Source organism: Rhipicephalus sanguineus, chromosome 2 (genome assembly GCF_013339695.2).
Source record: "Rhipicephalus sanguineus isolate Rsan-2018 chromosome 2, BIME_Rsan_1.4, whole genome shotgun sequence".
Taxonomy (NCBI): Eukaryota; Metazoa; Arthropoda; class Arachnida; order Ixodida; family Ixodidae; genus Rhipicephalus; species Rhipicephalus sanguineus.
The window spans coordinates 77,949,357-77,962,539 of record NC_051177.1 but is presented as its reverse complement, the minus strand read 5'-3'; the positions used below and the strand labels follow the sequence as shown (position 1 = coordinate 77,962,539).

The 13,183-nt window shown below is 44.2% G+C and overlaps 1 long non-coding RNA gene across 1 annotated transcript; it reads right to left on the bottom strand.

Annotated features, from left to right (window-relative positions):
• Window positions 1–85: 85 nt before the first annotated feature.
• LOC119383223 (uncharacterized) lies at window positions 86–13,124 on the bottom strand. Its single transcript, XR_005181629.2, has 3 exons — window positions 12,867–13,124; window positions 2,549–2,676; window positions 86–126 (listed from the first exon to the last, which is right to left on the bottom strand). It is a non-coding gene; the product is annotated as an uncharacterized LOC119383223 (long non-coding RNA).
• Between the last annotated feature and the right edge of the window lie 59 nt (window positions 13,125–13,183).

Here is a 13,183-nt window from a genome sequence, read left to right as displayed (position 1 = left end):
TGAGCACGATTTATAGGCCGTTCAGTGTCTCAAGTCAAGCCGAACATCACAGCGGTGGCGGACGGCCGGGAAATGAACACGGGTCTTCCCCAGCTTTAGTGGCTGGATGACTGGGAGACACCGATGCTGCATAAGGAAAACAATACAGGTCACCAAATATTGCTTTTCATAGAGAAAAAAAATGTAATTTAACGTTAATAGCTGCTCATTGCTAGCAAGATCATGTTCTCATTTTGAGGCATGCAGAATTGGGGGCCTCCTCCAAGTGACGCAGAACGTTGTCATGATGTTTGCCTAAATTTGTCTAGATGTCAGTGGGTAACGTTGCGTGAATGTGCTTAATGTCCCTTTCGGACCACCACGAAACGTTATAATATAACATTGCAGCAACGTTCAGGATGGCATTCCGACATTGTGGCAATGTTTGTACAATGTTTAAACAATATTACTAAACGTGCATGTGTCCAATTGGACTTTCAGGCAACATATACAGAAACATACAGGTAGTGTTAGTGTTTATGTTTGATACTACCAGGCCCGCCGACCTATTGTGGAAGCCACTGTCGCAACTCTCAGCCTGGAAAGCTGTCTGTCAGGTGGGGAAAAAACTGCATAATTCAAATGCTGCGGAGGAACTAAAGCATTGGGGTGTAGATGCTTCCTTGATCAAACACATCTATACATACATAATAAACTTGTGGCCGAATCCTTGAGGGCTGCGTAGCAGTCGTGCCATATTCCATAACCTCTTGCCCAATTTCAAGAAAGTCGCGACTAGGCGCGGTGTACCGATGGTCTTTTCAGCGCCCGAGAAAATCGGGAAGTTGTGCCAACGTATTTGCGATAGCAAAAGCGCGGCTGCGAGAAGAACATGAGAGGCCTTTTGTAAAATGTTCCACGGGGTTGTGTACTCGATGCCCCTATCCTGCGGCAAAGTGTACATCGGTTCAAACCGAAAGATGTGTTAATGACCAGTCAAGGGAACACGGCCAAAATTAATAAAACGAGATAACAAGTATGCGCACCTGGTTGCGCATGCTATAATATGTGGCTGTGACACAGGATTTTCTGATACAAAGATTCTGGGCAGAAGCACAAGGAAAACAGCACGTGAAGTGTTAGTGGCTTTTTGCATAGAAAAAGAAAAGGACCGCTGTGTAAGCACCCCGTCGCTATCTCCGTTTCCCAGTGAATTTCAGTTCATCAGATCTAGACTGTGAGATGGAAGGAGCAGGAAAAAAATGTATGTCTTGGTTGTGTGTGTGTTGGCTTTATCTGATGTTAATGCGTGCATGTGCCACATGTATATATTCAAGCCTTCGTGCGATGAATAAATCAGTTGGAAGTGAGCGCTGTACGTGGTTGATGCCTAGGTGTGTGTGTGTGTGTGTGTGAATGTGTCGTGTGGTTGCGCTCTAATTAAGTTTTCTGGAAACATCGCTAGATGTACATGCACACCTTCCGATTCTGCACTGCATAAGCTTTAAAACTCAATTAAAATGTTTTAGGCTGTGTTTGTGGCTGATATACAGATGACACCTATATGCTCCCAGTGATGTGATGTAACAATCAAATCATGTTTGATTTTTTTTTGCCAGGATTCCTTTAATAGCGGGGTTCAAGTGTAATCTACCCTCCTTATGGCGTGAGGACATCAACAGTGACATTGAAAACTCTCTCAATATGCATGCTAGAGGGAGGGGATATGTTGTAATGCATGTGCACACGTTGCACACACGATTGTGGTCCCATTGCCACGATGCTCATATCTGAGTCCTGTTTAAAGTGCAGTGCTTTACCGTTTTCTACTGCTCAGAGAACATTGAAGTAGCCATCGTCACATCATAGCAGCCTTGGTTCAATTAGTTGACCAACATTGCGCTGAAGGTATAATGATGAGGAATTGAATACAGAGGGCTTGGCTTTGCTCCTCTGAACATGTGCAACCGTACTGCTTGTGGCCAAGACCAGGGTCATACTACTGTGGTTTTTTGCAAAACTGAAGCTCTCGAAGCTGTGCTGCCTCTTATACTTCTTGGTCAATAATTTACCGATTGCATATACTTTGTCCCTCGAAAAGTATCTGAATCATAATGACCATTGCAAATTAAAAATGTAATTATTTACAAAACTGCCAGGAAAATTGATTATCAGTACTAATTACATGCAATTCTTTATGCGCAAGTCTTAAGCAATGCAGTTGAGCAGTATTGCACAAGACTCATCTTTGATCTCAAAAATGCCAGTAAATAATTAGGAAATAATCTGAAAGCTTGCCTTCAGAAAGTTTGGAATTTCACAGGCTGCTTTAAACACATTTAAGCAGGCTGATGTATACTACAGCACATGTTCAACACAATAATTGCAGTTTTATTCTCAAGATTTCGTGTTTATAAATAGCTGTCTTGTTTCAATTCTGCAACTAGAACATGTCCAATCTACCTAGTTATTTTTAGGGTACAAATGTTCGTTGCATTAATATACATTGGGTAATGATGGGGAAACACAATTTTTGTGGTTTAAAATCACCGTAAAATATGATGCTTACCAGATGGGTGGCACTCACAGCTTAGTTCCTAGGTATTCCTTTCTGTCACTCCTCATCAGCTGCATTGGTGGCAAAGTAAGATTTTGGTTCTGCTTCTCATTCTTTTCTCCCAGCCCGTGCATATGTACCTAAAACAAAATGTACAAATTTCATCTAACACATCAAAATAAAATCATCAGCGAGTTCTTTGGTACTCTACATATGAAGTAGAGTCATAACTAAGGAGCATTGTTTTGTTTAATATATCTAGGGTTTAACGTCCCAAAACCACGATATGATTATGAGACGCCGTAGTGGAGGGCTCCGGAAATTTCGACTACCTGGGGTTCTTTAACGTGCACCTAAATCTAGGTACACGGGCCTCAGAAACATTTTCGCCTCCATCAAAATGCGAGCATTGTTTTGTTGTCATGTTAATTGGGCATATGTTCAGTTATTTCCACTTTAAAAAAATTTTTTTCAATTGAACAAATATTTATAGATATGCTCTCTATCTCACCTGCACATTTTGCCTGAGGCAAAATAAACATTGCAAGTTAGCATTCATGTCACGTGTTGAGTGCCGATTCATCCACCATCCCACAATTAGGCTATTGTGAGTGAACTGTTCCCTTGGCAAACCATTATCTATGTATGTCTTCTATTTGGCCATGCCCTCTGTGCTAATTCAAGGACTGCAACAGTTTACCATAAAATTTTTGGTTCGTTGTTAGCTCACCCACTGCTGCCCACTCTTTCAGGTTCAACACTCTAAATTCAAAGCATCAGAACAAACTTATCCAGGGATGGTTGCTTGCTAGGCTAGTTTGTTCATATCGATGAGTGGCACAGTGCGGAAAAACAGGAAAGGACGACAACAGAGACAGAGTGCAAAGAGCGCTGAGTTTCACCTGTTTATTTCGCTGGCAGCACCAGGTATATGTACTACAACGGGACAGAAACATAGCAAAAAGATGATAAACAAGAGGTGCATGGGGTGATAGCTGCAAAGATCTAATCACCAAGTTTCTAAAAATTTTTGCTCCTCCTTCGTCAATGTAAGCGATGGCATGCTGACGAATCCCTCTCCCGCATGAGCAATTTCGGCCGCCTCAACAGTTTCCCTGACACACTGGTCTCTGTGGCGATAAACAATGCCACTTTTTGAGAACTCAGCATTGCATGGCTTAGTACGTCGATGCATGGACTTACCGACACAGTTACTGCAGTGTAAGCTGAGATGGCCCTGGTTACCATCTCTTAAATTCTTGTGCTCTTTTAGCCTCGTGTTGACGCATTTGCCGGTCTGTCCGATGTATTCACGTCCGCTAGACAATGGCACGCGATATACAACACCCTGTTCACAAGGCACAAACAGATTCTGGTGACGAATACTGCACAATTTCTCTTCTTCGCTTTTACACGGGTTGGTTTTCTTGCAAAGAACTGAAAGTTTTAGTGGAGCCGAAAACACGACGTCGACACCTACACGCTTCCCTATCGTTTTTAGGTTATGGGATGTCTGGCGAAGATACGAAATAACGGCTATTTTCTTCCGCACATCGACGCCTGCCACGTCATTCTTGTCACCTTGCTGGATTGTTTTCATTTTTCGCAATAGGCCTTCAGCTACAGAAACCACAAGGGAGTACGGGTAGCCGGCCTCCAACAGCCGTCTATTTGAAGCGCTAGGCTTTCCTGAAGCATATGCTCGCAAGACTTTGACAGAGCATTAGTGAGACAGTACTTAACAATACTGAGCTTCACGAGCTTAGAGTGGGCAGATAAGGTGGGTACCAGGGCTTTTCTTGCTCTGGGTTCATAACCACAACATACGTTATCAATGAAAAACTTTAGCCGTAGTTCTAGAAACCTAATGGAATTGTTTTCTGGCATTTCATGCTTCAAAACTAGAGGTGTTAGGTTTTGCCTGAAGATGTCAAGCACGTTTACAGCAGTTTGATGAAAATCCGTATTTGTGTTGTCAATTATGATTAAAAAATCATCTACAAATCTAAAAACCTGGCAAACATTCGTGTATTCTAGACAGTTGATGATCCTGCGGTCGGGCATAGCTAACAACAGATCCCTAAGTACAGGGGCAATGCATGACCCAATACAAATTTTGCGCTTTTGCAGGTAAACACCTGTGTCCCAAGTGGCAAATGTAGACCGCAGGTACATGCCAAGCATTTCCAAAAAACCACCTACAGACACTCCGCTACTGTTTTGAAACGTAACGGCCTAACCTAATCGCCTACACATTGTATAGCGCATCCGCCGAGTAAAACAGATCTTTTATTCTATTGAAAACACACTTTGCATTTTTAGTAGCGCATCCTGCGGAAGCTTATCTTGTAGGAACAACGCCAGACATTTTTTACCCTTTTCTGAAATGATTAAAAGCAAGATTCGCAGAAGTAGCAAGATTCGCACGGAAGATGAGAGGAACAGTTGTATTTCACAGGGGGTGGACGTTCTTGAATTACTCAGTACGCCCTTCTCGCACACTGCCATTGAAAAAATTGTCTGATTATTTGTGCAGTAACTGCCTTTGTGTGCTCTCCTCCGATAAAGAGGGTGATTTTGCAGTTTTCCCAATGACGTCCTCCGTAGAAAGGCTACTGAGGCTATCAACAGCAACTTCAATAGGATGGACCAAGTAAGTCTCAAAAAAGGCTAAGACGCTAGCTACGAAACTTTGTAAACGCCTAGGAATACAATCACTTGTCAAACAAGTTCAGGATAAGAAAAAGTCCTCCTTAGATATCTTTTTTTCTGCAAAGACTCACGAAGCTGGATGCCCCCTTCGGGTAATCATTTCAGAAAAGAGTACGTGGCAAAAATGTTTGGCGTTGTTCCTGCAAGATAAGCTGTCCTTGCTTCAGATAGAAGAGCCATTCTTGGTAAAAAGCAGTGCGCAGGTTGTTGAGTACTTGCAGCAGCATAAAAATGCTAATGTGTCAGCCTTTTCAATAGATATAAAAGATCTGTTTTACTTGTTACCATAGGATGCCCTACTACAATGTGTTGAATAGGCAATTGATAGGTTAGGGGCCATTACGTTTAAAACAGTAGCGGAGTGTCTGTAGGTGGTTTCTTGGAAATGCTTGGCATGTACCTGTGGTCTACATTTGCCACTTGGGAAACAGGTGTTTACCTGCAAAAGCGCGGAATTTGTATTGGGTCATCGCCCCTGTACTTAGTGATCTGTTTTTAGCTATGCTCAACCGCAAGATTATCAACTGTCTAGAAGACATGAATGTTTCCCAGGTTTTTAGATTTGTAGATGATTTTTCAATCATAATTGACAATGCAAATGCAGATTTTCATCAAACTGCTGTAAACGTGCTTGACACCTTCAGGCGAAACCTAACACCTCTAGTTTTGACGCATGAAATGCCAGAAAACAATTCCATTAGGTTTTTAGAACTACGGCTAAAGTTTTTCGATGATCACATATGTTGAGGTTATGAACCCAGAGCAAGAAAAGCCCTGTTACCCGCGTTACCTGCCCACTCTAATCTAGTGAAACGCAGTATTGTTACGTACTGTCTCACTAATGCCCTGTCAAAGTCTTGCGAGCATACGCTTCAGGAAAGCCTAGCGCTTCAATACAGACGGCTGTTGGAGGCTGGCTACCCGAACTCCCTTGTGGTATGTGTAGCAGAAGGCCTATTGCGAAAAATTGAGAAACAATCCGGCTAAGGTGACAAGAATGATGTGGCAGGCCTGCAATGTGCGGAAGAAAAATAGCGTTATTTCGTATATTCACCAGACATCCCATAACCTAAAGAAGACAGGAAAGCATGTAGGCGTCGACGTCGTGTTTTCAGCTCCACTAAAACTTTCATTTCTTTGCAAGAAAACCAACCTGTGTAAAAGCGAAGAAGAAAAAATCGTGCAGTATTTGTCACCAGAATCTGTTTGTGCCTTGTGAAGAGGGCGTTGTATATCGCGTGCATTGTCTTGCGGCCGCGAATACATCGGACAGGACCGGCAAATGCGTCAACACGAGGCTAAAAGAGCACAACAAGAATTTAAGAGATGGTAACCAGGGTCATCTCAGCTTACACTGCGGTAACTGTATCGATAAGTCCATGCGTCGGTGTACTAAGCCGTGGAATGCCGAGTTCTCAAAAAGTGGCATTGTTTATCGCCACAAAGACCAGTGCGTTAGGGAAATTGTTGAGGCGGCCGAATTTGCTTGTGCGGGAGAGGGATGTGTCAGCATGCCATCGATTACATTGACGAAGGAGGAGCAAAAATTTTTAGAAACTTGGTGATTAGATCTTTGCAGCTATCACCCCATGCACCTCTTGCTTATTGTCTTTTTGCTGTTTCTGTCCTGCTGTAGTACATATACCTGGTGCTGCCAGCGAAATAAACAGGAAATAAACAGGCTCTTTGCACTCTGCCTCTGTTGTCATCCTTTCCTGTTTTTCTGCGCTGTGCCACTCGTCGATAAACTTATCCAATTTCATGCATTTAGCATATGTGAAATGTTCCGAACTTTCCACAAGAAGACAGGCTTAAAGATTCATGCACTCCTTCTTCATGAAGGAATTGTATAAGTGGCTTCGCAGCATGCCTAAAGGTGTAGCCTTCAATATAATGGTAAGCTGCACATTCACAACAGAACACGGCTAATTCGAGGCATCATTCGTAGTCTTCATTATATTGGTCTTTAACTTGTCTTAGTAACATTTTGCCTTGCACAAACGCAACAAAATACCTGCATTTTTCAAACTTCATTCACAAGTCACGTTCCTGTGACACACAGTCTCGTCCATATTGCACCACTCCGTAATGTGTCCATCAGAGCTTAAAGGGATACTGAACAAAAAAGGAAAAATGACCAGAAAGCATCGAAATTGCACTTGAACGACGCGACTGTTCTGATAAACAGAGTTTACTTGACATATTTTTGAACAGCTGGCTCTATTTTTGGAGGATTGTTAGCACACAGCATGTTTTCTTTTCCAGCTACTTCCCTTTCTACACCTTTCCTTTACATCCCGCTCTCCCCCTTCCACAAAGGTGGTGAGATGGCCCCTGCCCTTTAGATGCTTTACCCCACCCGGTAGCATTTTTCGCTGCCGGTGCTGTTCATACTGGTTCTAGGAACCTTAGAGTGGGAGTGGAGGGGGTTGAGAGACATGAGCGACGGCTAGCAAGGTTGGCACGCCTGTTTCCGGGGATGTCAAACGTCACCTCCTTTAGTTGACCACGCGGCCACTAGACACAGCAGTGTGAAAAACGCACTAAATTCATTGTCTTCAGCAACTTTCTGCCTTATATGAAGGTTGCGTCTACAGATTTCAGCACCCAATCTTTCAATTTGGCTGAAATCTCGATGGCAAAAATTTTGTTCAGTGTCCCTGTAATGAAATAAAACTGGAAGGCCGTAATGGTACGCGGAGGCAAACACAAGAGGAGGGACAAGAATACCAAGATGCAGCACCATCTTCCAACTGAAATTTATTACAAGCGGCACACATGTATATACAGTCGAAACCCACAATAACGAAATCGTTGCAACAATGAAACATTTCCTGTCCCTGGTGAACACCCATAGGATCAATGCATGTAGCATCTCTCGACAACAATTTTTGGTAAACTAGAATCTCGCAACGCTGAGTGCTGACCGGACGTAGTATGGTTTGAACATGGTTAGGCACACTCCAAAATACACTCAAATGTATTTTCTTCACACCTGGCCAGTGAGGGAGGACTATTGAGGCAGCGGGGATCGTACGGTCAGGTGACGAATGTGATAGCTTGCCTTCGTTGCACCTTTCAGATAAGGAGCATTCTTACCTGGCGTGATCTAGGGACAAGGGTTACTGGTAACACTACATCTTGCTGATGTCAACTATCCTGATTTTCTTACTATAGAGCATGGTTTTTCTGTGTATACACATGTGCACACCTATCTAATAAATTTCAGTTGGAAGATGGCAGTGCGTCTCTACATCTTGTCCCTCATCATGTGTTTGCACTTAGTACCATTACGAATGATTTAGTCCAACTAGCCGAAATCACAACATTCTTGAAGCTCGTACTTTTTCATGCAAACAAACACAGGAAGCTGTTGCATGTATTAGAAACCGTAGGCAAACAGCACCACTCAGCTTAAGAAATACGTTCCAGCTCTGTTGGCCAGCTCTGTTGGCTTTCACTATTTTTTTGCCCAATGCAGTAGTGTACCTGGAAGCGTGTTATAAGTGAACATTATATTGTGTCAGTAAAAACATGCAACAGGTTGCACATCACGGGGGTGATTCTGGTGTGGCACATGTGCGCTACAGGGTGTGCAAAAAGAACGAACTTCTGGTCGCCGTTCTTGAATTTGAGTGAATTTACTCCAGGTGGAGGTTACAAAAGAGCAATAATTTTGACGTTGGTTTGGTGAAAAAGAATTTGTCACTTATATAAAAAAAAACGAACTTTTGGTCACAAAAAAAAACTTTTTCGCCAATTTCACAGTTTCTGAATTTTAAACACATCAGCAAACCACAATATTTGTTCCTCTCAAAGAACAAGTGAAATTCAGTCCTTACGAGTGTTTTATTTAGCTTTGTTGTAGAGAGGCTTTTGGGGACAAAAATGACAAACGCGGTAAACGGCACAAATTATTTGTACCTCATGAGTTTATTGCTGCAGACAAGTTAAACAGAGAATAATAAAACTCGGTAAATATTGACTTTGATATCTGAACTTTTTTTTCAAAATTTATCATGGATATTGAGCCCCCATAACTTAACCATAAGCCATTGTTTACTGACAGTCATAGCTACAAGGTGCAGTGAAGTTACAGGTAAGTCACTGAGCTATAATAATGATAATTTCTGGGGTTACAGCGTGCCTCATAAGCAAGATGTGCTTATGAGGCACGCTGTAATGGGGGCTCCGAATGAATTCCGAGCAGGTGGGTTTCTTTAACATGTAGTGGCATCTAAGCAATTGTGTATTCATGCATTTTGTCACTACTGAAATGTGGCTGCCTTGGCTGGGAATTGAACCTGCATCCTCAAGCTGCTAAGAAGCCGCACCCTACCTGCTAAGCTACAACTGCAGGTCAGTGAGCCATATTAAAGGGGTACTGACACAAAATTTCGCGGCCGAGATAGCCTGAGGGATCGATTTCCGTGAACATGCGTATATCATGTGCAAAATATCAACAGCGAATATAGCTTTGAACATATTTTAAATGAATTTGAAGTTTGCATAAGCGATCGACCCCCTCGAGCTATCGACACCCTCAGAGGTAACCCTCGGTGACCCCCCTACTTCCCTCATGTGACTACGCTGCAACAAGTTATAATCACGTCATAGCCGCCATTTTTTTGCCGCGTTCGCTCCAGCAGCCTACTTCTGGGAGGCTGCTCGCGAAGCGCGGAAGTGCGTCACAGTTCTGTGTGTTGACATGATCGAGCGCTGCTGAGACGTCCCCCCCTTGCTATCGTCCGCCAAATAGGGGAGGCCACTAAATCCCTTTACTCGGCCAATGCTAAAGCCGCCGCTATCTACTCTCTCTCACCCCCTCTTGGCTACGCATCTCAACAACTTTTACTCAAAGGGATTCGTGCTGGGGCCGGGCAGGAAAGAGGCAACAAGCCTTCTTTGTTTATAAACAAATTATTTAATAGTAATTATGAATTACATACGCACATACTCTCCTCACACGACACACGCTACACAAAATCATAACAAAAGAATATAACACTCGCGACAAAAATTGCAGAATACAGGATAGATATCAATGACAATAAAACCATACGATTAGCACGAGAGGGCGAAGATAACAATTAGTCAAACTGCGCAATGTCTCAACCCGCCGCCCCCCTTCCTGCAAAGTTCGTTTAAATAAAGAAGATGAAGCTCGTCTCACGAAAGGTCCGCTGATGGAGGCCTCGGGGTTTGTTGCTGGGGTCGCTGTCCAATTCTTCCCGCTGCTCGTGACGCTCTCGATCTCTTCCATCCTCATCGTCTCCTTCATTCCCTTCATCATCTTCCCTCAGGCGTCCCCATCTCAGTCATTATCTCATCACCTCTCCTCTCTATCACATTCCATCCTCTGCCTCGGTCCTCATCTCATCCCATCGTCTCCCATCTCGATATCATCTCCTCTCAATCCATCCTATTCCATCCTCTATTCTCCTCTATCCTCGTCTCATTCCGTCCTCTATTCTCCATTCTGTCCTCGATCGTGGTCCCGGGGCCGCTTTTCTTGGCTTGCGGCTCCGCCCTTCTGTGGCCTCTAACCAATCGCTACTGTTTACACAACATTCTTTTTTGTCGGTCTGTGAGTGTCAATCTCGACGACTGCCCCCGCAGCCTACACCAGTGGAAAGCACCCTCTCCAGCAACGTAGAGCAAGCAAAAAAAACTGTAGAAGCTCCACATTGAGAGGGTGGAATGGGCGAGCTGTCCGATGACGCGTGAATTATGGGCGACCAGGAATTCCAACGCTCGGACAAAGCGCGCTGTCTCTAATGGCCCACGCGCAGTGTTTTGAGCGCCGCGTTGAAAAGCCTCTCGCCCCCCTCGCTCCAGTTTCCGGTGTCTCCCGACCCGATGTCCATGTCGGGTTTCGACGTCTCCACCACAGCGTCTCCCGCGCAATTCTCCGCAGTCGCCGCTTCTTCCTGGAACGCCGCGGGCGGTCATCCACGGAGAACGCGTTAATGAGCCGGGAGCCGCGGTGGCATGTCAGGCCCCCCAAGCCATAAAACTGAAGGGCGCGCACGGCGTCTCGTCGCTGCAGTGGCTGTACACAATAGGAGGTGGTCACCCGATCCCGGTGTTTGCGCGGTGGGCCCGCAAGGACCATCAACAGAATTCTTCCAGGAACTCTGCTCCGAAATGCGCGTTTGTTACACAGGGGGGGGGGGGCTTCTTTCTGCCGAAGCTTGGGTGAGGGAAATGGATGTAAACACCTTGCGAGGCCTGGGGTCCGGCCCGCGTTCTCGGGAACGTCACTGCACCCGCTAGGTGGTGATAGTTGCACCCGGAGGCTTGTCGTTTTTTGAAACCGAAACTGACACTGGCCGGTACTGAGGAGCCTGTAATTAATTATCTATCACGCACTGCAGCAAACGATGTGCCATGTTATGACTAAAAGGCCCCCAGTAACACATCGCAGCAAAAAAACGCGAGGCCAAAATTTATGTCAGTACCCTTTAAGAGAGAAAGAAACCAACTAAGATACCTCACTACCTAGTTGATCACAAGAGCCTTGTGTGCTGTTGACTCTGCACCAGGCTTTTCGCATTTCTTGAAGTGTGTTGTATTGATGAATGGCGGCCAGCTTTAACCTTTCTAAACCAAGATTTTGGGATCGCAGCCACTGCTCCATTTAGGAGTTCGTGATGTAGTACACCTTGCGACAAAGCGGCTGTTGTGAAATATACTGCCCTTTCCATCCCCCCTTTTAATTTAAAAGTTTGATCACTTCGATTATGGTCAACTTGTTAGCATCCGAATGTCCAGGTGGTAGCCTGTAGACAAAATGTCATTTGTGAAGATCAATACATAATAAACAAAGCTGCATTAATTTATTCACTTTTCAATTATTTACAAGAGGTTAAAAGCAAATGAGTAGTTGTGCAGCCCATCATCGCGTCGATGGGGAAGGGGGGATATGCTTTACAGGCGGTTGTTACAGATTATAAAATAAGAAAAATTATGTTCTTGCTACAAAACACCAGACAGAAACTTGCACAAGTTTACTAACGCCGACTTGAACGAAGACGAAAGGACACAAGCAACGAGAAGCAACTGAACTGGTGGCCCGGGAAAACATGATGAAACCGTGGTTTAAACAAACAAGGGACTATGGGGCCCATTCGTTAAAAGGGCCCATCTTTGATAGACATAATTGACATAATCACAAACAGCAAACTAAGAATGAATCCAAGGAAAGCATAATTGATATTATTTTTACTTTATTTAGTGTATACATGAATAGAAATAATGAAAGTGAACGAACAAATAACACAGCATCTATGGTTTTATTATTTTTTGGCTGCATACAATAGATTACACCGGTGTCACACGATCACTTATTGTCGTCATCAGGGCCGATCCGGGTCTGATCTCTTGATCGCGATCAACAATAATTGCTGCTACGCGGTTCAAATTATTCCGGATCGAGGTTGGCTGAGACGTTAGTCAAACCGCTATTTGGGAGCCAGATCGCAATCAAACGTGCCCGTGCGACATCCGTATTGAACGTGGCTTACGTCACAATTACTGCAACGAAACATGCGATGGCAAAAAAGGCTACAAAAGAAAAGAGGGCAAACGGTCTTCGTGAACAGACCCCGCTACTTACCTATCATGAAGCGTGGGAAGTGCCAGGTAGAACTGCTACCGTAGACTTCTACCGTAGAAGCCATTGCCTTGCCATTGCCGCCGAAAGCCTTGCTGAAGTGTACGCGGACAGGAGGGGGCACCGCAGAACACAAAACTGATAAATGCAGCCGCACGGTTTCTTGATATCCTAAAGTTTCACGCTAATATGAAAGCACCGCGGAATCCGACACGCAATGTTGTTTTGGGCGCGAAACTGTCACGTAATTAAAAGAGCCCGCGATGCCACCGCTGCGCCCTCAATGCGAAATGTAGACCAGTGATGTAAACTATAGCCTC